The sequence below is a fragment of the Callithrix jacchus genome, chromosome 11, assembly GCF_049354715.1.
Source record: "Callithrix jacchus isolate 240 chromosome 11, calJac240_pri, whole genome shotgun sequence".
Taxonomy (NCBI): Eukaryota; Metazoa; Chordata; class Mammalia; order Primates; family Cebidae; genus Callithrix; species Callithrix jacchus.
The window spans coordinates 111,055,652-111,082,168 of record NC_133512.1 but is presented as its reverse complement, the minus strand read 5'-3'; the positions used below and the strand labels follow the sequence as shown (position 1 = coordinate 111,082,168).

The 26,517-nt window shown below is 36.1% G+C and overlaps 1 long non-coding RNA gene across 3 annotated transcripts in view; it reads left to right on the top strand.

The window, feature by feature from the left end:
- The window catches only part of LOC118143774 (uncharacterized), a 258,737-nt gene that overhangs the window by 202,453 nt on the left and 29,767 nt on the right, over window positions 1–26,517 (top strand). Inside the window, exon 3 of one of the 3 annotated variants that reach the window (XR_013523781.1) lies at window positions 22,185–23,616. The exons of the other annotated variants lie outside the window; for them this stretch is intronic. This is a non-coding gene — a long non-coding RNA (uncharacterized LOC118143774). Of the gene's footprint in view, window positions 1–22,184; window positions 23,617–26,517 lie in introns of those variants that run through there. 3 annotated transcript variants of the gene reach the window in all.

Sequence of the window (26,517 nt, the reverse complement as noted above, 5' to 3'; positions counted from 1 at the left end):
TTTGTTTGTTTGTTTTAGTTTTTTGATAGTAGCCATCCTAATGGTTGTGAGGTGCTATTTTGTTGTGGTTTGCATTTGTATTGCCCTAATGATTAGTGATGTTGAACATCTTTTCATTTGCTTATTGGCCATTTGTGTAAGAGAATTAAAACAAGGACATACCATAGTCAAATTCAGGTTTTGAAAAGGTCACAATGACCGCTAAGTTGATGTGAATTAGAGAGAGAGTGACCAACTGTAGGGCAACCAGTTAGGAGGCAATTGTAGTTTCTGTGTTGATGCTTTGTTACTTTCAAAGAAAAGCCCTCATGGTGGCATTCAATTCTGTCCACTTACTGGCCTCACTGTTCTTTTCAAACTCCATTCTGTCATGTCTTTCCATGAATTCTATGTCCTTTTCAAGCTGGGTCATATGTCCTATTAGCATTCTTATCTCAAAACTTTGAGACGTTTTTATTGTTGTTATAGTAAATGTTCTTATGTCTGGTTTTCTTACCTGGGTGTGACTATATAGTTTTCCTTTAAGACACATCTTTGTTTCTCTCCTCCGCAAATAATTTCCCCAGTTTGGTGGATTATTTCTCTCTCTGTGTCTCTTTCTCTTTCACAGATGGCTGTGGCATTCATGAACACTTATGCATCACTATGATAAGTGTGGATGGAATTATAAAGTCCTCGAGAGCATAGATGTTTGATTGTATCTCTATATATCTACGTCAATATATCCGGAACTTATTTGTATGTATGTATGTGTGTGTGCAAAGTAATGATTAGTAAATGTTTGATGCTGATAATAAAAACGAGTTTGGGAATACTTTGAATTATGTCACATTTATACAACGGAAATTACCAGCATAATTTGGCCTTTTATGCACATAAAATTATGGTTCATTAATTCAGTCTCAAAATACAATTACTTTCTCTCAAAATATTCAGATTTTGTAAGCAGTAGAATGTCGAACAATGTTTTAGGAAGGAAAACTAACATTTTTGAACATTTTCTATGGGCCAAACACTAAACTAGGGCCTTCATACATGCTACTTAATCTGCATAGTAATCCTTTGCAGTAGAGATTCACTTTTTTAAAGAGGTTTAGAGAAGTTTGGGGAGATTAGAGTAAGAAAGGAAAAGTCAGAGAAACTGAGCAGGTAGCTGCTGTACTTGTCCTGGACAGAATGTTCAAGTGCCGAATTAGTACAGGTTGGTAAGAAAGGGAAAGTAGAGAATGGATTCTAGTAACATTTAGAAGGTAAAATAAACATTTTGTGTCTAGTTGGAGGAAAGAAGCGACAGGAATCTCAAGTTTCTGGCTTGAGGCACTCAGTGTAATCTGGTGCCATTCACCAGGGTAAGATAGAAAAAAGGCAGAACCACAGAGTTGGAGTTCCTTTGGGACAGTGGAGTGGAAATGCACAAAGAAAAACAAGTCAGACATTTAGAAGAGAAGTCTGCCTGAAGAGACAGTCTTAGAGCCATTCAACAAATATGCATTGTCAGTACCACCCAACAGTGGGGTTCGGGAGCAGCTAACAATAAGACAGTGCATTTTCTGCATAGACTAAAACTAAATAAGAGGTGCTGTTTTTATTATCAAGCGTCACGATGCTGTGGCAAAATATTCCTCCCTGAAAAAAATCTGTTATTGTAAATTCTAAACAATTGCTGCAGTTGTTACTGAGTTTTAACAATATATTTGCTCCAGATTAGCACATTTTTATTCTTTATTTCTTCACAAAAACAGTGTCTTCTTTATTAATTTGGAGAACTCTTGTTATATATTCAGCCTCTGACATGTGTGAAGTCAACTGCATGATTTGTTTCCAGAGTAAGTTTATAATTGTTTGAACTTGCTTTGAGAGCCGTTCCTATCACCATCCCCTGTGATGCTACATGTTTCTGCATTTAAAGAATAGATTAGAAATAAACAGTGCTAGCCCAGTGAACTGCAAGGATAAAGAAACAGGGCTTGGGTTACACCAATTCTGTCCTACCATTTGTCAACCTGGAGTTTTTAAATTTGTGTTTGAATTTAAAACAGTAAAACAGAGTGTGAACCTGGTAAGTCCTAATTTTAGTTCATATGTGAAATATTTACTGAACATGAATCATATTTTAAAGTTTGAACATATTCTTTATTGTACATTGCATAAACATTAAAAAGCAAATCAAGAAAAGAATGATGACTACTGATGACTTCATGATTACTAGAAACAATTTTGTTGCCTAGAAGGAGGGAGTGGTAAATAATGATCTGCTATATGCAGATCAAATATGCAAGGTGAGCCATGGCATATCACACACCTCCAGTGACTGAAGAGCTGTTCCAGGCCCTGCAGACTTAGCAGTAAATAAAGCCATGAGGGTTTAAGGGTTGGCATGGAGAAGATGGCCTAGGTAACAAATGTAGAAGGGAAGCGAAGATGACCCCCTCCAGAGCTGTGGAAAACACAAGCTTCCAAGAGGTAGGCTTTAGAAGAGGACCCCTACAGACAAGCAAGAAGCAGACAGAGTGGTGGGAAGAGAGGTAGGAGAGAGTAGAGTCAGGGACATTAGGGGAAAAGTTACGGGAAAGATGGGGGGTCAACAGCATTCGAGTGACTAAAACAAAAAAGAAAATGGCTGGGGAGTACCCTTTGGGTTGACCATTAGGAAGTGGGGGTGAGGTTATTGAAAAAGTCTTTGATCTCAACCTGACCAACATGGTGAAACCCCGTCTCTGCTAAAAATACAAAAATCACCTGAGGGTGGTGGTGCACGCCTGTAATCCCAGCTACTCAGGAGGCTGAGGCAGAAGAATCACTTGAACTCAAGAGGCAGAGGTTGCAGTGAGCCGAGACTGCACCATTGCACTTCAGTCTGAGTGACAGAGCAAGACTCTGTCTCAAAAAAAAAAAAAAAAAGTCTTTGCTCTGAATGGGAGAAGTAAGGGCAATTCAAGGCAAGAGAGCACTGTCAAATAGAAGGGGCATTAACTTATCTTTTCTGGTTCTAAAATAAATGCAAGTTCATTGTTGAAAATATGGCTAAAGTTGAAAATTGCAGGAACTATGAACTCATGTCCCTTGGATTAATTAGCCTTTGACTGTGAAATAGTCATGTCTTCATCATAAATCCTCAAGCTTCTCCTGTGTGCTTACAAAGCCTCAGGCCCACTTCAGAGTGCCCTCATCTTTATTTTGGCCCAGACTATGCTGTCTTATGTCTCCTACTTCAATTGCCCATGCCTATTAGCCACAGGCTACCTGGAAGGCCATCACTGTCCATACTTGCAAGAATATTGGTATCTGTGCTGTGCACACCATCCGGAAATGTCAGGGCTCCATCCAGAGGCAGGCCCTGCTCCAACACTCAGCCATGGACAGGTGGCCAGCTGGGCCTCCAGAGAGCTCAGCCTAGCCCAGAGTCGCTTCCAGTCTTGGTGAAGACCTTGGTTACTCTTTGCCCACCCCCTTTTCCTCACTGTTCCTTTAACCAGGGGTGCAACACAGCCTGAAGAATTAATAAATATCCCTTTTGTTTTTCTCCTTTCCCCCAAGTTTTCAACTCTTTTCTCTCAAAAGCAACATCTTCTCCCCAAAATGCTACTGTTTCCTCTCTTTTCCATTTAGCATATTTCAGATTTTCAATCTCAAATTTGCTGAACTTCTCCACTTGAGCAGAATCTTCTCTTTACCCATGCATAATTTAGAAGATTTGCTACAGCTTTTTTTTTTCTTTCTTTCTTTTTTTTCCCCCAAATAATGTGCCTGCCTTTAAAGGTGAATTCAAATTCAAATTTCCATCCCTTGTTAAACAGAAAGTACTTGAAACTGAAATTACATTTTTTTCTGACTTCTATTCTTCCATTTCATTTTAAGATACATCTTTATTCATGGCGAAAACATGAATAAAAGTACTCCACTATGTGTGGAAGCTGTTCTCCATCAATTTCTATAACATGGAGAAGAAAAGAATAGAAGAAAATGTAAGTTGATCTTTAATCCTACCCACAGATCTTATAGATTCTCTCTTTGTAAGTCCTGGCACATATTTAATACTAAATAAATATGTTGGCTGAACATAAAAATATATACAGAAATTGAGATCATACTGTAAATGTCTATTTTTATCCAATTTTCCATAAAATTAGTAAAATTTTTCTTGATCTTAACTACTCTTTAATTTTATTTTCATTATTCTATTGTGTCATGTTGGATATGTAGCATATTATTTAATTACTTCCCTATTGCTAACCCGTTAGGCATTTTTGTGCTGTAATAGATTCCCTAACATAGATATTTGCATGTCTACTAATTTTCTCTGGATTTTGTATTAGTCTGGGTTCTCTAAAGGGACAGAACTAATAGGATATATGTATATATGAAGGGGAGCTTATTAGGAGAATTGACTCATAGGCTCGCAAGGTGATTCCACTATAGGCCGTTTGCAAGCTTACAAGCCAGGAAGCCAGTCCGAGTGTCAAAACCTCAAAAGTAGGGAAGCTGACAGTGCAGCCTTCAGTCTGTGGCCAAAGACCTGAGAGCCCCTGGTAAACCACTGGTGTAAGCCCAAGAGTCCAAAAGCTGAAGAATTTGGAGTCTGATGTTCAAGGGCAGGAAGCATCCAGCATGGGAGAAAGATGAAGGGCAGAAGACACAGCAAGTCAAGTCCTTCCACAGTCTTCTGTCTGCTTTATTCTAGCCATTCTGGCAGCTGATTAGATGGTGCCCACCCAGATTGAGGTTGGGTTTGTCCCTCCCAGGCCACTGACTCAAATGTTAATCCCCTTTGGTAACACCTCACAGACATACTCAGGAATAATACTTTGTATCCTTTAATCCAATCAAGTTGACACTCAATGTTAACCATCACAGATACGTTTCCAAAAGTGGAATTACTGGATAAGAAGCCTTAGGACAGTGCTTGGTGCAAAGTAAGTATTCAACAAATATTTGAATATTTGAATATCCAGTAAATATTGCAATGATTTGAATGAAGGTTTTTGAGAGTTATTTATGAATTGTCCTTCAGGATGATGACACATCTGAACATGTCCCTTCAACACTGCCACTACCTCCCTCTAGACTGAATTTCTCTGTATCATCTGTTGTGGTATCCTTTAGTCTTTGTTAATTTTATAGTAAAAATGGTCTTTTTTTTTTCTTTTTTGAGACAGGATCTGGCTCTGTCACCTAGGCAGGAGTGCAGTGGTGTGATTTCATGTCACTTCCCGTCCACCTCCTGGGCTCAAGTGGTCCTCCTGCCTCAGCCTCCTGAGTAGCTAGAACTACAGGCATGCCACCATGCCTAGCTAATTTTTTTTTTCAAGACTGGGTCTTGTTCTGTCACCTAGGCTGGAGTCCAGTGGCACGATCTTGGCTCCCTGTAGTCTCTGCCTCCTGGGTTCAAGCAATTCTCCTGCTTCAACCTCCGGAGTAGCTGGTATTATAGGCATGTGCCACCATGGCCGGCTGTTTCGTGTTTTTAGTAGAGACAGAGTTTCACGGTATTGGCCAGGCTGGTCTCGAACTCCTGGCCTCAAGTGATCCACCATGTTGGCCTCCCAAAGTACTGGGATTACAGGCATAAGCCACCATGCCCGGCCTAATTTTTGTATGTTTTTGTAGAGATAGGGTTTTGCCATGTTATCCAGGCTGGTCTCACACTACTGGGCTCAAGTGATCTACTCATGTTGGCCTCCAAAAGTGCTGGGATTACAGGCATGAGCCACTGTGCCCAGCCATTGTTTTTAAAGTTTGCATATCTTTAAATAATAATGAGGCTACCTATATTGCTATCTCCACATTTGACCCAATCCCTTTACTCCTGTGTGATTTGCCAAGTGTGTTTACAAATGGATGAGAAGGGATCACAACACATCTTTACTCTGAGTTCCTGGTCTCTTGGTGTTTGTTGTGGGTTGAATTGTGTCTTCCTTCCTCCAAAAAGATATATTCAAGTCCTCCCCCCTGGTGCCTGTAAATATGACCCTTTTTAGAATAAGGTCTTTGCAGATATAATCAAATTAAGATGAAGTCATACTGTATGAGGGTTGGTTCCTGGATAAAATATGACTGTGTCTCCTTAAGAAGGGAGAAATGTGGACACAGAGATGCACAGACACACAGAGGGGAAAATGCCATGTGATGATGGAGGTAGAGATTGGAGTGATGTGTCTACAAGCCAAGGGACACCAAGGATCACCAGCAACCACCAGAAGCTAGAAGAGAGACATGGAATAGCCTCTTCCTCAGAGCCCCCAGAAGGAACCAACCCTGCCAACACTTCAACTTTTTGGGCTTTTGGCCCCCGGAACTGTGAGATTATACATTTCTGTTGTTGAAGCCACTGAGTGTGTAGTGCTTGTTATGGCAGCCCAGGAAACTCCTTACTTGGCTGAGAATTTAGAGCCCACCATAATTTAGGTGGCTGTGGGGGAAGCGGCCTATTAAGCATTCTTTATATTGTTCCTCCTGGCATTTATTCTCTGAGGGGAATATTACTGTTGGTGACACTTTCTGAGCACATTGTGGCCTAAATCCTTACCCGGGGTGAAATGCAGTCATTGTCCAAGTGTTCCTGAGCAATTACGCTCTCTTCACTTCCCCAGTTCTCTGGAAACCTCTCTCTTTGATGCCCTTTGCCCGTTTTTTTCCAACTAAGATTTTTGTCTGTTTCTTACTGATTGTAGTAAGTCTTTATATATTAATTAAATCAACTTTTCATTTGTTTTCCTTGTTGTAAATATTTTTGTTGTTTCATTTTTCCCTTTTCATTTTGTTTATTATGTTTAGGAAGTACACAAGCTTTTGATATTTATCTGTTTAAATCTGTATCTATGTATCTTTGTGTGTGTGTGTCTATCTATCTATCTATCTATCTATCATCTATCTATCATCTATCTATCTCTATCTAATCTATCTATCTACCTACCTACTTACCTATCTGTCTATCTACATACCTACCTACTGCTATCATTTCTATGTTTTTAAAATTTTAATTGTTTTATGCCAGGAAAGTCTTGCCTGTGTTCAGAGAGGGAAAATGTCCATGTGCATTATCTTTAAAAAAAAATTGATACATAATGTTTGTACAAATATGAGGTGCCTGTGATATTCTGTTACATGATAGGATGTCTAATGATCAAGGCAGAGTATTTAGGATATCCACCTAAAGCATTTATTATTTTTATGTATTAGAACATTTCAAGACCTCTCTTCTAGCTATTTTTAAATATATAATACATTGTTTTTAACTATAGTTAACTCACTCAGCTATTGAACCTTATTCCTTCTATATAACTGTATATTTGTACCCATTAACCAAACTCTCTTCATTCCCCCCCAAACCTTCCCAGCCCCTAATAACACTCTACTTTCTATCTGCTTGATACTAATTTTTAACTCCCACATATAAGTGATATTATATTTACAATATTTGTCTTTCTGTGCCTGGCCTATTTTACTTAACACAACTGCCCTCCAGTTTCATCCCCGTTGCTGCAAATGAAAGGATATTGTTTTTTTTTTTATGGCTGAATAGTATTCCATTTTGTATATATGCTACATTTTCTTTTTCCATTCATCCACTGATAGACTCTTGGGTTGATTTTCTATCTTTGCTATTGTGAATACTGCTGCAATGAAAGTGGGAATGCAATTATCCTTTTGACATACTGATTTTTAAAACATAAATATCCAGTAGCTGAATTGCTCGAGTGTGTAGTACTTCTACTTTTCGTTTTTTTGGGATAAATCTCCATACTGTTTTTCAAAATGACTGTATCAATTTACATTCCCACCAACAGAGTTCCCTTTCTCTGCATTCTCACCAGCATCTGCTATGTTTTGTCTTGTTGATAATAGCCGTGCTAACTGGGGTAAGATGATATCTCATTGTGGTTTGATTTGCATTTCCCTGATGATAAATGATGTTGAACATTTTCTGTATACCTGTTGGCTATTTGTATGTCTTCTTTTGAGAAATCTGTATTCAGATACTTTGCCCACTTTTTAATGGGATTATTTGCTTTTTGGCTGTTATTTGAGTTCCTTGTATATTCTGAATATTAGTCCCTTATCTGATAAATTGTTTGCAAATATTCTCTCCCCAGTCAACAGGTTGTCTCTTCACTCTGTTGATTGTTTCCTTCGCTGTGCAGAAGTAAGCTTCTTAGTTTACTATAGTCCCATTTGTCTATTGTTATTTTCTGTTGCCTGTGCTTTTGCAGTCTTAGCCATAAAAGCTTTGCTTAGGTCAATGTCCTTGAGGGTTTCTCCTGTGTTTCTTCAGCTACTTTTATAGTTTTGGGTCTAAACTTGAAGTCTTTAATCCATTTGGAACTGATTTATGTTTATGGTGAGAGATAAGGGTCTAGTTTCATTCTTCTGCTTATGAATATTCAGTTTTCCCAGCATCATTTATTGACAGATATGACCTTTCCCCAGTGTATGTTCTTGACACCTTTATTGAAAATGAGTTGGCTGTAATACATGTATTTAATTCTGGCATCTCTATTCTATTCAATTGGGTTATGTGTGTATTTTTATACTACTACCATGCTGCTTTTTAAACTATAGTCTTGTAATATATTTGGAAGTCAGATATTGTGGTGTTCCTAGCTTTATTCTTTTTTTCCTCAGGATTGCTTTGCTCTATTCAGGCACTTTTTGGTTTCATAAAAATTTTAGGACTGTTTTCTCTTTCTGTGAAGAGGAATGCTGCACTGAATCTGTAAATTTCTTTGGGTAGTATTGCCATTTTAGCAACATTAATTCTTCCAACCAATGATCATGAAATATCTTTTCCTTTTCTGATTGTCCTCTTCAGTTTCTTTCATTAGTGATTTACAATTGTCTTTCTATAGACTTTTCACTTCTTTTGTTACATTCATTGTTAGGAATTTAATATTTTTGTAGCTATTGTTAATGAGATTGCTTTCTTGATTTTTAAAATATTCGCTATTGGTGAATATAAATAGTACTAATTTTTGTATATTGATTTGTATCCTGCAACTTTGCTGAATTTATTTATCACTTCTAAGAGTTTTTGGTGGAGTCTTAAGATCATGCTATCTCTATGTAATGAAGGCTAATTTGTTATCTTTCTTTCCATTTTGAATGACCTTTATTTCTTTCTCTTGCTTAATTGCTCTGACTAGAAGTTCTAGGGCTATGTGGAAGGCATGTGTCCTTCTCTTGCTTCAATTCTTAGAGAAAAAGCCTTTTGACTTTTCTCCATTCAGCATAATGTTGGCTCTGGTTTGTTTTATATAGACTATTATTTTGATGTATGTTTCTTCTATGTCTACTTTGTCAAGAATTTTCAACTTGAAGGGATGTTGAATTTTATCAAATGCTTTTCTGTGTCTATTGAGTTGATAGTATGATTTTTTGTCCTTCATTCTATTGATGTGATGTATCACATATATTGATTTTGCATATGTTGAGTCATTCTTGCATCTCTGGTATAAATCCTGTTTGATCGTGGCATATTATCTTTTTGATGTGCTATTGGATTTGGTTTGCTACTATTTTGTTGAAGAGTTTTCCATCTATATTCCTCAGGGATGCTGGGCTTAGTTTTCTTTTTTGTTATGTCCTTGTCTGATTTTGTTACCAGGATGATATTGGTCATCATAGTATGATTTAGGGAGAATTCTTTCTCTTCCAATTTTTTGAAAGTTTCAGGAGGAGTGGTATTAGTTCTTCTTTATATATTTGGTAGAGTTTGGCTATGGATATATCAAGTCCTGGACTTTCCTTTTCAGGAAATTTCATTACTGATTCAACCTCACTCCTCATTATTGATCTGTTTAGGTTTTCTATTTCTTTCTGATTCTGTCATAGTAGGTTATAGGTATCCAGGAATGTATCCATTTCCACTAGCTTTTTCAGTTTGATAGCATATGATTGTATATAATAGTTTCTGATGATCCTTTCACTTTCAGGTATAAGAACCCCTTAAACATTTCTTGTAGGTCTGGTCTAGTGGCAATGAATCCCTTCATTTTTTCCTTGTCTGGAAAATACTATATTTCTTTTTTATTTATAAAGGACAACTTTGCCAGGTATAGTATTCTTGGTCAACTTTTTTTTTCTTCCAGTGCTTTGAATATATCCTATCCTCCCATTCTCTTGGCCTGTAATGCTTTTGCTAAGAAATCCACTGTTAATCTCATGGGATTTCTCAGATAGGTGACTAGATGCTTTTCTCTTTGTTTTTAGAATTCTCTTCTTGTCTTTAACTTTTGACAATGTAGCTATAATGTGTCTTGGAGAAACGTTATGGGTTGTATCTACTTGGGGATCTGTATTAGGCCATTCTTGAACTGCTATAAAGAAATATCTGAGACTGGGGAATATATTAAAAAAAGATTTACTTCCCATAGCTCCAGCATCTGTTTTTGGGGAGGCCTCAGGGAGCTTTACTCATGGTCAAATACAAAGCAGGAGAAGGAAACTCACATGGCAGAAGTGAGAGAGAGAGAGGAAGAAGAAGGAAGAAAGGGAGGGAGGGAGACTTTTTAGCAGCCAGATCTCATTAGAACTCACTCACTCACGTTGTGAGGAGAGCACCAAGAGAATGGTGCTAATCCATGCATGAAAAATACACCTCCATGATTCAACTAACCACCCCCTACCAGGCTCCACCTCCAACGCTGTGGTTTACAATTCAACATGAGACTTGGGCAGGCACACATATTCAAACTATATCAGGATATCTGGGCTTCTTGTATCTGGATGTCCAAATCTCTTGCCAGACTTTAGATGTTTAAAGCTATTATTTCAATAAATAGGTGTTTTTTAATGCCTTTGCTCTTTTCTTCACCTTCTGAAATATCCCAAATGTGTATATTTCTGCTTTATGATGTCCCGTAAGCAAAGTTGGCTTTCTTCTTTCTTCCTTTTTTTCAGATTGGATTATTTCAAACAACATGTATTCATGTCCTGAAGTTGTTTCTTCTGGTTGATCTATTGTTTAAGCTGTTGAATGTATTTTTAATTTCATTCATTGACTTACTCAGTTTCAGGGTTTCTTTTAGGTTCTTTTTTTATGGTATCTATCTCTGATGAATTTCTCATTTATATCCTGAATTATTTTTCTAATGCCTTTGTATTTTTTATCTGTATTTTTAATATCTCACTGAGTTTCTTTAATATCATTATTTTGAATTCTTTTCCAAGCATTTCATAATTTTTTTCCCCGTTGAAATCTGTTGCTAGAAAATTATTGTATGCCTTTGGAGGTGTCATATTTTCTAGGTTTTTAATGTTTCTTCTGTCCTTTAATATGTGCACATCTAGTGTAACAAACATGTCTTCCAATTTTTTGAATTGACTTTTGTAGGGGAAGATTCTTCTTAAAGCTGTATCTATGGTGTTGGCTGGGCAGGGCACAGTAGCTGTGGTTCTGGATGTGTACGGTAGTATAGTATTTAAATGATTTATTTGGCTATGAATAGCATCAGTGGTGTCTGTCATAACCTCAGTGGCTTAGGCTGTGATTATTAGTGGAGGCTGTGATGAAGTTTTGCTGGGGTCATGAATGATAAATGAGCCAGTCCTTGGGTCCCAGTGGTGGCAGCAGTGGGTGGAGCATGCCTTTCTTTGCTCTTCTGGTCAATAAATGCAGGCATGTGATAGGCTAATTCTTGGGCCTCCAGGCAGCTTGCTTGGGTGTAGTAGTGTCAATGGTTGGCTGGGTGAGTGAGAGTGCTTGGACTCCAGGGCAGTATGTATAGGCGATGATAGTAGCAATGGCAAGACAACCCTTGGCCTCCCTGGGCAGCACATACTGGTGTTAGTGGCAGTTTAGTGGACTGGATGGGCCAGCCTCCAAGCCTTCAGGTGTTGGGTATAGGTGGGTGCTGATAGTGCTAAGGCAGTAGGCTGGGTGGGCCTGTCCTCAGGCCCTGGGGAAGAGTACAGATGCCAGTGGTGGTGAACCAGCAGAGCGATCTCCAGAATGCCAGATGACATGCTTTGGCACTAGTGGCAAGTGTTCAGTGTCAGTTGTTAAGTCTGCTGATTGGTGGGGTGGGGTTGGGCAGTCCCCAGGCCTCTGGCCAGTGTGTGCTTGGCTAGTGTGGATGAGAGTGCCAGACTGGGTAGGTCTGTCTTTAGGCCTTCCCCCCCAGTGATGTGCATGGGTGGAGGGTATGGAGGTCTGGCTTGGGTGATCCCCAGGTCACCAGGAGGCATGCTTGGGAGATGATAGCAGTGGTGGCAATGAGAAGGGATAAGTTGTCCTTAGGGTGTGTGCAAGTGCACCATGGTCTTGCTGCTGGTAAGGGCAGCGTTGCTATCAGTGGCAGGTGGCTCTTAGGCTCTGGGGAGTGCACACTTTTGCTTTTGTCCTGGGGGAAGCCTTCCAGGTGTGCTGCCCACCTATTCCCTGGACTGTAGGACACTGTATGAGCTAGAGTGCTGGACATCTTGCCTAACTGCTGGATCCACTGATGTTGCACCAATGAAGCCCTCTGGGTATATGCAAGAGGATGTCACAGGGCTCCAGGGATATGGAGATGAAGGGGGCCATCAGGAGGCAGTCTGGTGGAGTCTGAGCTCTCATAATGGTTCTATGCTGTACTTGTTTGCCTCTTGGGGGATGTATGGGACCCAGAGTAAGCTCCCTCTCTGGAGTAGTGCATCATTAGGACTCTGGGCTGTTCACTCTTACAGTCTCAGGGCTTGCAGGGGTCAAGTGGCTCTCCCGTGGCTAGGATTTCAGGAGTCCACAGAGAGAATGTGGACTACTAGGGATATTTCACTTAACTTTTCCCCACACTGGAAAGCCTCTCAGAGCTCCCAGCTAATCCTGAGCTGGCTGCCTTGCTTTTCTCTCCTTCCGTGCCTTAGGTATTTTCTGTCAGTTTTCTGCTGAATTCCGGTGTTCTCTCTTAGACTCTCTATTTGAAGTGTGATTATCTACTCACTATTTTGGTTCTATTTTGTGGAGGAGGTGAGTGCCGGATGCCTCTAGTCAGCCATCTTGAAGCTAATCCTCTTCTATGTATATTTTCTTACAGTTTAAAACATGTTTCAAACATTTTCTTTCCTACACATATTGAGTCTGGTGGTGTTTTAAACTTTTTTTTTTAGCTGAGCCCTTCCTTCAAACAAAACTTTGCTTGGAAAGTTGAATATGTGGAAGCGATACAAGCATAGTTACTTATGAAATAGTAAAGGGGGAAGCCTAGGATCCGGTGTTTTTCCAGCAGTGGCTCCAAGGTAATGCTATGGAATAAATAGAACTTGACTGTATGGTATGAAACCACTGCCTAACGTAAAAAAAAAACAAAAAAAACCCCACACATAGTTCTAATCTAATTAATACTTACAGATAGAATATATGACGTGAAATTAGGATTTACTTTGCCTTTTCACTCCATGAATGTTCGGCTAATACAATTTACTTCCTTTATGTGTTCTCTCATTTTTCTTTCTCTTTCTTTCTTTCCTTCTTTCCCTCCCTCCCTCCTTCCCTCCCTTCTTCCTTTCTTCCGCCCTCCATCTCTCTCTCCCTCCCTCCCTCTCTCTCTGTCCCTCTCCCTCTCTTTCTTTCTCTCTTTCTCTTTTTCTTTTCTTTCTTTCTTTCTTTCATGGATTATTGCTCTGTTGCTTAGGCTATAGTACAATGGGTGTGATCTCAGCTCATTGCAGCCTCCGCCTCCGGGGTTCAAGCAATTCTCCTGTCTCACCTCCCGAGTAGCTGGAATTATAGGTGCACGCCACCATGCCTGGCTAATTTTTGTATTTTCAGTAGAGATGGGGTTTCACCATGTTGGTCAGGCTGGTCTTGAACTCTTGACCTCAAGTGATCTGCCCACCTCGGCCTCCCAAAGTGCTGGGATTACAGGCGTGAGCCACTGTGCCCAGCCCCCTCATTTTCTCATTCGAGGGCATTGCATTAGAGTGATGCTGCCTGCCTCTCAACCTTACTCACTTCTCCACGGGGTGAGGAGACGTGTACATATCTGAAAGGTAGTTAGGAGAGAAGCTGAACATACTGGCTTTATCTTCTCACTCGATTCCTATTTACTGCAGATCTGCATTCTGATGTATTCTCTGCAAATGCCACAAGGAAGATGGTCATGCAGGAGTTCCCTGTATTTTTTCAGGTTTGTATGTGAGTAAGAAAGTTTAATTCTGGGGGGAATTTTTGGGATACTCATTTGGACCACACATCAAAGCCACATTCTTGAATTCATATTTTATCAGTAACAAAAGTACTCAAAAGATATTTTGATAGTCATCTCTCAGCTTCTTGGGTATTCTCATCTAGTTTGCTATTCAGATGGAGATAAGAGAGCCATTAGTATTAACCCTTAAAGTTCCAACTCATTTTAAAGAATAATTCTTCTCTGTTAAGCTATCATATTCCTTTTATTAAATAATAAATCTGCATGGCTTTAGGATATTCTCTTCCATTCCATTTATCTTGCTTCTAATTTCTTGTTATAATACTCACTAAAAATTAATAATTAAAACATTCCATCTAATGAACTTTAGAATACTTTAATCAAGTTCCAAGAGGTTATCTGGCATTTTAAATTTGAGTGATAGGCCTATCAATTCAGATAGCTAAAATGTTTCAATATTCAGTCTTATCAATACAGAGATGTTACATCTTAATTTGTTTCAATAGCTTAGTTCAATTTTTAAACTTTTATTTATTCAAATATTCTACTTTAAGTGTTATTTTCTAAAAGCTTTTAATAATAAGAATTAGTATAGAATTTAATAAAGTTTTTGAGATAGTAATTTTCTTTGAACTTTATTTTGTAACACATAATCTTAATAGGTTTCTTAATATTTAATATCAAATAATCTTTATACATGTGGGTGAGCCCTTTTTAATTATGGCATATAATTCTTTTAATATTGCTGAATTATTTTTGATTCATGTTGGTTTAGGATTTAAGTCATGAGTTAATATTAACTTAGGATTTATATTTTGTGAGAAAAGCACATGCTTTTTGTATACCTTATTCAGGTTTAATATGTCACAAAATTATTAAGTGGCTTTTAATACTTTTGCTCTGGAACAGTTCACATAGCAAGGGGATTATCTATGCTTTAAAAATTTCAAGAGTATTGCCATGAAACCATTTGACCCTTGAGGAAGATAGTTTTCTGATAATTTTCTTCTGGTCCAGTTTATTTTAGTATTATTGCACAGTTGTAGAATTCTGAGTTGATTTCCTGTGGTAGATATTTTAGTACATTTTGTTAATTTAAATATTTTCAAATTTAATATCATAAAATTGCTCAGAATATTATCTTTTTAATATTCTGATACCTATGATATTTTCTTGTGGCCACTTTTCAATCATTTTTTATTTCATTGTTCTCTTTATTATGTCTTGCTTATTTTCTGTAATGTTCCTGATAAATATTCATTAAACAGTTACTTCCTACTTGTTCTCATTTGAAGTAATGTATGCCCTTCTAGAAAATGTGATATACCACATTTCATTGATTGTTCTAAAAAGGTAGATTTTATAAGTGATCTTTAGTATTTATGTCTATACATACACATAGCTGTCAACATAAAATACATCATTGGCAAAAGGGGACAGATTTGATGATTTTTGTAATTTGTCTTTTGTATATAAAATAAATATTTTGAACTCAGAGTTAAATATTCTAAGTAATTTTTAAACTCTGAATTAGCAAAAATATCTTAATTGCTTTAGATATTTATTTTGTTTTTAATAAATTGTTGAATATTTATTTTGTTTTTAAACTCTACTATCATAACAATACTGCAAAAAAAATACTTGAAAGAAAATTCTTAATCATTATCTTGAAAAGAATTCCTATTAGTAGGGTTGCTGGGTCAGAGGCTATGAAGCTTTAACAAACTATATATGTGTTTGTGTATCATATAAATATAAATAAATATATACTTGATATAATCATGTATTATTTAATGATGAAAATATATTCCGTGAAATACATTATTAGGCCATTTTGTCATTGTGTGAGTATTATAGAATTTAGATACACAAACTTAGGTGATATAGCCAACTACCTAGGCTATATGGTTTAACCCCTTGTTCCTAGCTACAAACCTTTATAGCATATTACTGTACTGGTTACTGTAGGCAGCTGTTAGCATGATGGTTAACATGCTTTAACATGGTTACAGTATTTGTGTATATAAACATATCTAGAGATAGAAAAGGTATAGTAAAAATATGGCATAAAAGATAAAAAATGGTACACCCGTGAAGGGCACTTACTATGAACAGAACTTGCAGAACCTGAAAGTTACTCTGGATGAATTAATGGGTGAGTAGTGAGTGAATGTGAAGGCCTAGGACAGTACTATACACTACTATAGACTTTATAAATACTGTAACGTATACTTAGGCAACATTAAACTTATAAAAAATATTTTTCTTTCTCTAATAATGAATTAGTGTTACCTTACTGTAACTTTACATTACAGACATTTAAATGTTTTACACTTTTGACTGTTGGTAATAACACTTAGCTTAAAACACAAACACATTGTACAATTGTACTAAATATTTTCTTTCTATATGTCCTATTCTATAAGCTTTGTTGTATTTTACAATTTCTTATTTTTTTAACTTTATAAACTTTTTTCTTAAAAACTAAAATACAAACATACACATTAGCCTAGGCCTGCACGGGGTCAGGATCATCAGAATCCTCATCTTCCACCTCCACGTCTTGCTCCACTAGAAGACCATGCAATTACATGCATGGAGCCGTCATCTCTTATGTTAACAATTCCTGCTTCAGGAATACCTCCTAAAGGACCTGCCTGAGGCTGTTTTACAGTTAACTATTTTTATAATAGAAGGAATACTGCTAAAACAATGATAAAAGTATAGTAAACACATAAACCACTAACATAATCTTTTATTATTATCAAATATTATATACTGTACACAATTGTGTATGTGATACTTTTATATGACTAGTAGTGAAATAATTTTGTCTGCACCAATGTCATTTCAATCACATGAGTACTGTATGGTGCTATGACATCAATAGGTGATAGAAATTTTTCAGATCCATAATAATCTTATGGAATTACCACTGTATACACAGTCCCTCATTGACAGAAACACCATTTTGCAGTGCATGACTGTATACACTATACACATAAACATACATATATATATACAATTATACATGTATATATAAACATACATATATATATACAATTATACATGTATATATAAACATACATATATATACAATTATACATGTATATATAATACATATATATATATACAATTATACATGTATATATAAACATACATATATATGATTTTGTTATAGATATGTATAGCAAATATATGCATGTGTAATTTTTTCTTCAAATTGTCCTCCATAAAGTTTTCAGTGATTTGTATTCCTAATAACAATGTGTAGAAATACATAGTTTCCTGAATAATTTTCAAACTGGATATTATCACTTAATGAATTTCCTTATTTCATATGGAAATATGGCATTTATCTTTGTATTATTAGAGAATTTAGATAGTCTTGTGTATATTTTACATTAATTTTTATCTTTGATTTTATTGCTATCTTAGTAAATCCATATTTTATATATAATATCTTTACATTCTTTTAAAATAAAAGTCCCCTATTATAAGTAAGTTTTACTGTATGGAGGAATTAGCTTCCAGAATCAGCCTGAGTACAGTCCTAAAAAAAAAATGTTTCAAACAGAATAAAAATGATCAATATACTATAATAAGTGCATGTAACAATCCAGAATAAGATTGGTATACTTACTTATAGTTGATTGAAAACTCTTATAAATTTAGTCTGTGGTGATTAATTTTATAATAAGAAATATCTGTGGTGATTCAATTTATAAGTTTTAGATTTATTCATTCCCATTGTTTACTGATAAGTCTTTTAACTTTACTTGTAACACACTGGATATTTGTGGTCTCTTCGAAATTTGTTTTCAGCCCTGTTTTTCTGTATTTGCCACTCAGATCTAGACTCTTCACTTATATTTGGTTAACTCTTCTGTTTTACATATTCTAACTTAATGGTTTATTAGTTTTCTTCTTAAGTTTTCTCATTTTTCTCCTTAGTGGTAAATTGGGAGATCATGTTATGGGAAATGCTCTTGAATTGACATTTTAATCCAGGTATACATGCCGTTTTCTTCACATACATTAAGTAAACGTGCTAACAAATATGTATATATGCATATACCCGTACAAGGAGATAGAAAGATTTGACTCTATTTTTATGCCTACTATAAAAATGTCAGTTGAGATGTAAACTCAGAAACTCTGAGGGGACAATTAATGGTTCAAAGCCTGCCGGAAGTTGGAATGGAATGTATCTAGAGCACAAGAGCAAGCATATCTCTGTCTTTTTCTCTCCAGAGAGAGTTTGAGAATTGACTCCTGTGATTGCAGAGGCTGACACGTTGAGAATTTATAGGGCAGCTTGGCAGGCTGGGGACCTGGGGAAGAGCTGGTGTTGCAAATAGAATCTGCATGCCGTCTGCTGGCAGAACTTCTCTTCTTCAGAGGAGGTCATTCTTTCTCTTAAGTCCTTTGGCTGAGTGGATAAGTCTCACCCATATTCTGGAGAGTAATCTGCTTTACTCAAAGTCTACTGATTTAAATAGTAATCTCATCTGAAAAAATATCTTCATGGCAGCATCCGGATGTGTTTGACCAAATATCTGGGTACCATGGCCTATCTAAGTTGACACATAAAATTAATCATCACAATAATCTTAACTTTTTTCTTCGTAAACATTTTCTGAGAGAGAGGTAGGAAGTAGGGTTGAGTATTTGTTATAGAAACTGTAAGGGAATGTTTAAAAGGGGCAGAGGAAAAGATTTCTGACCTATGCTGAGGTCCCAACTAAGGTTGAAGATTTTCCTAAATTATAGTAATACAGAGTTTTATAACTGTATTTTCAGGGAATACCAAGAAATATAGAGTAGCAAATACCAATGATTAAAAAGCTGTAGGTTCGGGGAAATTATGAATAACTGTGGGAGAAAGACAAATAGTGACAGAGTTAGGTGTGTTAGCAATTAGTTATATTAAGACAAAGCCTTGGCTAGATGCTCACCAATTTCATTTTCTCTTCTTAGACACAAAGGAAGTCTACAATTCTCAGCCATTCTGGAAATTAGCTAATGGTCATATAGCTGGGTTCTAGCCAATAAAACAGATGCAAGTGACATAATCCGCTTTTGGCCTGGCTCTTAAAAATGTCTTTAGCAGGCTAGGCACGATGGCTCATGCTTGTAATCTCAGCACTTTGGAAGGCTGAGGAGGGCGGATCACCTGAGGTCAGGAGTTCCAGACCAGCCTGGCAAACATGGTGAAACTCTTTCTTTACTAAAAATATAAAAATTAGCTGGGCATGGTGGTGGGTGCCTATAATCTCAGCTACTTGGGAGGCTGGGTGGGAGAACTGCTTAAACCTTGGAGGCAGAAGTTGCAGTGAGCTGAGATTGTGCTATTGTACTCCAGCCTGGGCAATGAGGATAAAACTCCGTCTCAAAAAAAAAAAAAAGTCTTTGGCAAAACTGACTTTCCATTTTCTCTTCTGCAAAGTACCAGAGGTTGTTTATTTAGAATGGAAGCCTTCTGGATTCTAAAATTACTGCCAAAGAGAGGTGATCAACCTACATTTGACTTTGAGTGGGGAAGAAAAAGCCTTTTATTGTATCAAGCCACCAAGTTATTGGAATTGTCTAATATAGTAGCTAGTATGAATTAACTTTCCTAGCATATATATCACAGGGTACAAAGGATGAATGTGAAATCAAGAAGGGACACATAATTGAGAGGAAAGAATAGCTCTAGGAATATGAGGTTTAAATGAGGAAGAAGAATAGGCTTTGAGGGAATAGGAGGCCTGGAGAATAGGTGTTTGATGTCAGACAGCAGTATATTGAAATGCCACATGTTGGCATTAGAGTGATTTCAAGGTCTGGCCATAGAACTGAATATTGGAGGGAAAGTCTAGTGTAGGTTATTAGCATTGAGAAGGCCCCTGAAAACTAAATCGTCCAAATATAACCATGCAGTTTCCAAAGTCAGTTTCCTGGTTTTGATAGTTATACTATGTTGATGCAAGATGTTACCTATGTAGGGGAGGCTGTGTTGAATGTACACAGGACCTCCCTGTACATTTCTTCATAGTTTCCTGTGAATCTATAATTATTTCAGAATAAAAATTTAAAAAAATTACCATTTATTCACATTATAAATTGTTGTGTAATTTAGGAAAAGCTTAGGAAGATACACACCTAATTAATAATAGATTTTAGTTCTGAGAGGTGTGATAGATTGGCATGGGTGAGGGAAAATGAATGCTTTCTACTTTATAAAATTGTACTCACAGTATATGTCACTTTTGCAATTTCAAAATGAAAGGATAATTTAAAATATGTATTTAAACCTATAATTATTTCCTAGTTAACTTTCCCCATTGTTTTAATAATGAGTACTCTCCTGTTAGAAGCTTTCTGTATTCATCTATATTTTTAAATAGTTGTTTAAACCTTAGTTTTTTTTTAAAAATAAACCTTTAACTAGTTAATTCATTGTGATTTTTTTCATTGTATGACATGGGGTTTTTACCTAATTTAAAATCATTTAAAAATAGTTAACCGATGCTTTGGCATCATTTGGGCTTCATATTTATTTTGATGGCGCATTTATTGTATATTAGGTTCTGATATATACTAGAGTTTGTTTTTGCCTAAACTGTTCCATTTCTGTTTACATGGTTTTGATTATTGTAGATGTATAATTTTCCTATGTGTTATGGAAAATTCTTTATTATACATTATTTTTAGAATCTTCTTCTTGGGTGCTATAATCCATTTATCTTCCAGATTAAGTTAGGATCTCTTTTTTATTTTACTAGAGTGGATTAAATTAAAATATTAATTGTGGTGAATTTATTCTGTCTTACTTAGGAACTCGAAATATCTATACAGTTTTTTAAAACTGCTTTTGTGTCTTTAAGTTATGTTTCACTTTTCTTTATATCATACTTTATTTATTTATTTATTTATTTATTTATTTATTTATTTATTTATTTATTTATTTTTGAGACAGAGTTTTGCTCTTGTTACCCAGGCTGGAGTGCAATGGCACGATCTCGGCTCACCGCAACCTCCGTCTCCTGGGTTCAGGCAATTCTCCTGCCTCAGGCTCCCGAGTAACTGGGATTACAGGCATGCGTTAGACGGGGTTTCACCATGTTGACCAGGATGGTCACGATCTTTTGACCTCATGATCCACCCGCCTCGGCCTCCCAAAGTGCTGGGATTACAGGCTTGAGCCACCACGCCTGGCCATATATTATACTTTAAATTGTAAGGTTGCTCCTTAGTATTTGTTTTGGGCTATAATTATCAATGATGATCAGGATTTATCTTCCATTTTCTTTTTCTAAGCTGGTTATTGTTAACATGTAAAACTTTATTCTTATGGTCTTATTTTTCATCCAATCATTTTGAAAGCTGTGTAATTTGTTGGATTCATGGTCATTGCTTTATTTTGTTTTAATTCTCTGTTTTCAGTAGATATACAATGATTATTAATGTAGGCAATGATGGCCACTCTTGTCACTGATTTCAGAGAGAATGCATATAGTGTCTACAGTTGAGATTATTGCTGAATGTTGACTTTAGATGTTTCTTATCAAGTAGTTGCTATACTTCCTTTTTTTATTTAAAAAAATTAAGAATTGCTATTGAGTTTTTCCAAATGCCCTCCAGGCCTATTAACATGAGCGTGCCATTTCTTTCTATCAACCTATGTGGACAGTTACTTATTTTGTCTTGATTTAAATTTTACTTTTACGTAAACTTTGAGTTATAATTTATGTATAATAAAATGCATCATTTAAATAAAAACATCACAGACTTTGATACATTTTGACTGATGTATTTCTCTGTAAAAGCCCAGCTGCAATATAGATTCTTTATGCCCTCCTGCAGAAAATCTCTCCCTTTGCTCCAGGCTCCAGTCAGTCACTGTTTTGCTTTTTCAGAATAGACTAATTTACATTTTCTAGAATTTTATATACATGGAATCAAAGCAACTGTTGTCTTTAGTTTCTTAGCAGAATGTCTTGGTTCACTCTTGCTGCTATAACAAAATAACTTATATTGGGTAATTTATAAACAACAGAAATTTATTTCTTACAGTTCAGGAGCCAGGAAGTCCAAGATCAAGGCATCAGCAGATCTGATGTCTGGTAAGGGCTGGTTTTCTTCTTCAAAGATGGCACCTTGTTGCTGCATCTTCACGTGGTGGAAGGAGTCAAAGATTTCTTGAGCTTCTTTGGTAACAGCACTAATTTCATTCATGAAGGAAGAGCCCTCATGGTCTAGTCACCTCCTAAAGGGCCCTCGTCTCAGTTCCTCACAATGGGGATGAGGTTTAATATGCATTTTAAAGGGTCACAGACATTCCGATCATAGCAAGATTGATTTGCGTTGTTTCATACATCAGTACCCTATTCCATTTTCTTGCTGAGTAGTATTTCACAGTGTGGATATGCCACATATTTTGTTTCTTTACTCATTTGTTTGTAGATATGTAGATTTTTTTTCAAGGTTGTATCTGTTATGAATAAAACTGCTGTAAGCATTCATATGCACGTCTTTTTGTTGATGTGCTATTTCCTTTTGGTAAAAACTTATGAATATTCATAAGTGTATGTTTAACACTCAAATAAAGCTGCACATTTTTTCTATGTAGTTTTACTATTTTACATTCCCATCAACAATATATGAAAATTCTAGTTACTCTACTTCCTCTCCAACAATTTATATTGACAACCTTTAAAATTTTAGCCATTATAGTGAATGTATTGTGGAATCATTATAGTTTTAATTTGCATTTCCCTGAGCATCTTTTCATGTGGCCACTAATAGATTTAACAAACCATCTTGACATTCTTAGGATATGCTCTCCTTGGTTGTGATGAATTTAATATGACCAACTTCTGAGAGTGTCACCCCAGATACTCTCAGAAGTTGGTCACAATAAATTCATCACAAACATTCCGTTCATACCAAAAGGTATATAATATGGAATAATTATACACATATATCATAGCAAACATATAAAATATAGGTATTGATTTGAAACTATGTATTATTCTGTATTATTTACTTTTCTATTACATACATGTAAGAGATGTAGATATAAATACATGTATATTATTTAAAAACAATAGGACTAGTTAATGGTTGAAATTAGTAATTAATGATAGGACTAATTAAACAAATGATATATACAACAAAAATATAATATTTTTTAATGTTTCTGTTAGAGATTTTAACTCTTTGGATATTCTACTTTTGTAAGTTGTGTTATTGTATATTCTTAAGCTAAGTAAATAAAATACCTTTAAAAATTGAATGTAAATAAAATGGGATTAGCTAACCAAACATGTAAAATGTAATAAGATTAACAATGACATGTTTCTTTCTGTTCCATGATATACCAGTACGATGTTTTTGATATTTCTGTTTTCTTTTCAATATTTCTCTGAAATACCAGCTGCTTTCCAGATACTCTTCTCTTCTTTTATGTAGTGGTAGAACTCAATAAACCAAAATATAAAATTTATTTTTACTTGCATCTCTGCTCCTTTAAGCCCACATTATGCTGTTTGCTAGTGGCAGTTAAATGAAACAACATCAAGCTAAATATTCTCTCAATAAAAGTGTTTTAGCATGGAATTCTTAGAATTTTACTCTAAAAACATCCATTTCGTATCTACAGGTGTATTTTGGTAGCTGTTTGTCAATCAAGTTCCTTTCACCTGTAAATCCATCAGGTAGGCTCTCCATGTCTAAAATTTCCATCATGTTTAGACACTCCAAAACACATTGGATATCATAATCATAAGTTAAGCCTCTTTTTGTTGGGGAAAATGGTTACGAAGCATAGAAGTAATTTGAACGTGTGAAATTGAAGTTGGACTTCCTGTAAGTTACCATTTTCGTACAGAAATAAGAAAGCCCTGTTTAATGTGGTTTCCCTTTTCTAGTGACTTTGTTTTTTTACTTCTGAAACAGTGTTATTTTAAAAAAATGACCTTTTTTTTTTGCATTGTATGTGTTTTTGTTGCAACCTCCACATAACATTCAACATCTCAAATGCAGTCAGTACATGCTTTCCTAGGTTCCTTATGGTCTCTTCAAAGACCACCAAACAGTTTTGGAGAAACAGTGTATACATTTCTGTTTTCATACTTTTCTCCATTCTCATCCTCAATGCATTGGCAAATTAGAGAAGGACACTCTTTTTGTCCTACACTTTACAAATATGATTTTAGGGCATGCCAACATTTTAACATCTATGGCAGGCAAAAATTATAGTCATCTTGTAGGCACATATCTAGAGAGGCTGTCTCCTTCCATTTCTCTAAAGTAAAAAAAAATCTTATTAAGCGTTTCTGTACATTTTGAGGAAATTGAAAAGTGACCAACAACTTTCATTATGAAAAGGAAGCAAATCACAATCCTTTGAAGCAGTGTTGCTTACAAGGTATGCCAAACATTCAGCAAGACCTTTGATTTTCTTTGGTAGGAAGTTTATAAGTTGAATGGAATTTGCATATATATATGCAAATACAGATATGCAAATATATATATACTGTCCGCTGAATATACAAGATGAGTATCTTGATCCATTTTCTGTTGCATGTAACAGAATACATATAAGTGGTAATTTATTACCCACTTGTATGTATTCTGTTACATGCAACAGAAAACAGATCAAAAATAAATTTTATTTCTTATCATTTTGGAGGCTGTGAAGTCCAAGGTCAATGGGGTGCATCTGGTGAAGACATTCTTCCTGGTGGGGACTCTGTAGAGTCCTGAGGTGGTACAAGCCATCACATAATGAGGGGGCAAGGTGGGCTAACATGCTAGTTTAAGTCCCTCTTCCTCTTCTTAAAAAGCCATGAGTTCTCCTTCCATGGTAACGCATCAGGCCGTGAACTCATTCATCCATTAGTCCACTCATGTGAGTAAAGCTCTTATGATCCAATCACTGCTTAAAGACCCCACTTGTTAATACTGTCATGTGAGTAAATTTCAATGTGAGTTTTGGAGGGGACAGATATTCAAACCATATGAATGAGCAAAGTTTACTTTGTATTTAGACAGGACTCAACAATATTTTATTTAGTATACTTTGTAGTTTCATTAAAATCTTTATAGAAATCAAGATGGGCCAGGCATGGTGGCTCATGCCTGTAATCCCAGCACTTTGGGAGGCCAAGCAGGTGGATCATTTGAGGTCAGGAGTTTGAGACCATCTTGGCCAACATGGTGAAATGCTGCCTCTACTAAAAATACAAAAATTAGTTGGGTGTGATGGCACACATCTGTAATCCCAGCTGCTTGGGAGGCTAAGGAAAGAGAATCACTTGAACCTGATAGGTGGAGGTAGCCCTGAGCCAAGATGTTACCACTGCACTCCAGCCTGGGTGACAGAGCAAGACTCCATCTCAAAAGAAAAAAATAGAAAGAAAAAGAAAAGAAAAAAAAAGAAATCAAGACTTGAAGCTCCATTTTTCAAATCCAAGTACCTAACAGCCAGGGGTAACATTTTGTTGTTCTTGTTGCTGTGATGTCTTATGTGATATACTATAGAAAGAAGAATCCTTGGTAAGAATCAGACTTGCACTGTCAGAGGCAACACATCTGTTTTCCAAATTTCCTTTTTGTTTGCCCAATAGGACATTTTAGTTACAACTTCTGAATCAGGAAATTCACTCACTCAGTTTTATATAGAGGAATTGAAGGTAAGATAACGTATGCTGATTCATGTAGTATGCTGAAGCTAATTCATTGGCCACTTTACAATATTCATAATTCTGAAAAATATGTAAATGAAGAACATCACTGCGTGTTTGTAGCTGGCTACCTTGCCTTGATAACCATTTTGGATTCATATCCCTGGCATTTGGTTTGTGTGAACCGAGCTCCAGAGGAATCAGCCAGGGATTACTCTCTTCCCAGATCACCACATGCCATCAGCTATCCCAAAGAGTTTTAAAAGTGTTAGAACAATTAAATTGTTTGAGTGCATTCGCTACTTAGGTTTTCTAACAAATGATGTTCTAATGTAATAATTCAGTTTTGTTCTGTTTTCATCTTTTTTTAGCCTACTCTGTAAGTCTTAGACTGAAAATTATGTAGTCTACAATGCAAATTATATTTTTAAGACTTTGTGCATTCTTATATTAATTTTGTATATTTTAATGCTTTGTTATAAGGTCTTAAAGTCAATAAATGTCAGGTCTTAATACATAGTTATCTTTCAATCAATTAAACAGTGAATGTCTTTGCAATATAACTTTTTTTAAAAAACATTTATTTTGTTACACTTTAGGTTCTGGGTTACATGTGCAAAACATGCAGGATTGTTGCATAGGTACATACATGGCAATGTGGTTTGTTGCCTCCATCCCCCTGTCACCTATATCTGGCATTTCTCCCCATGTTATCCCTC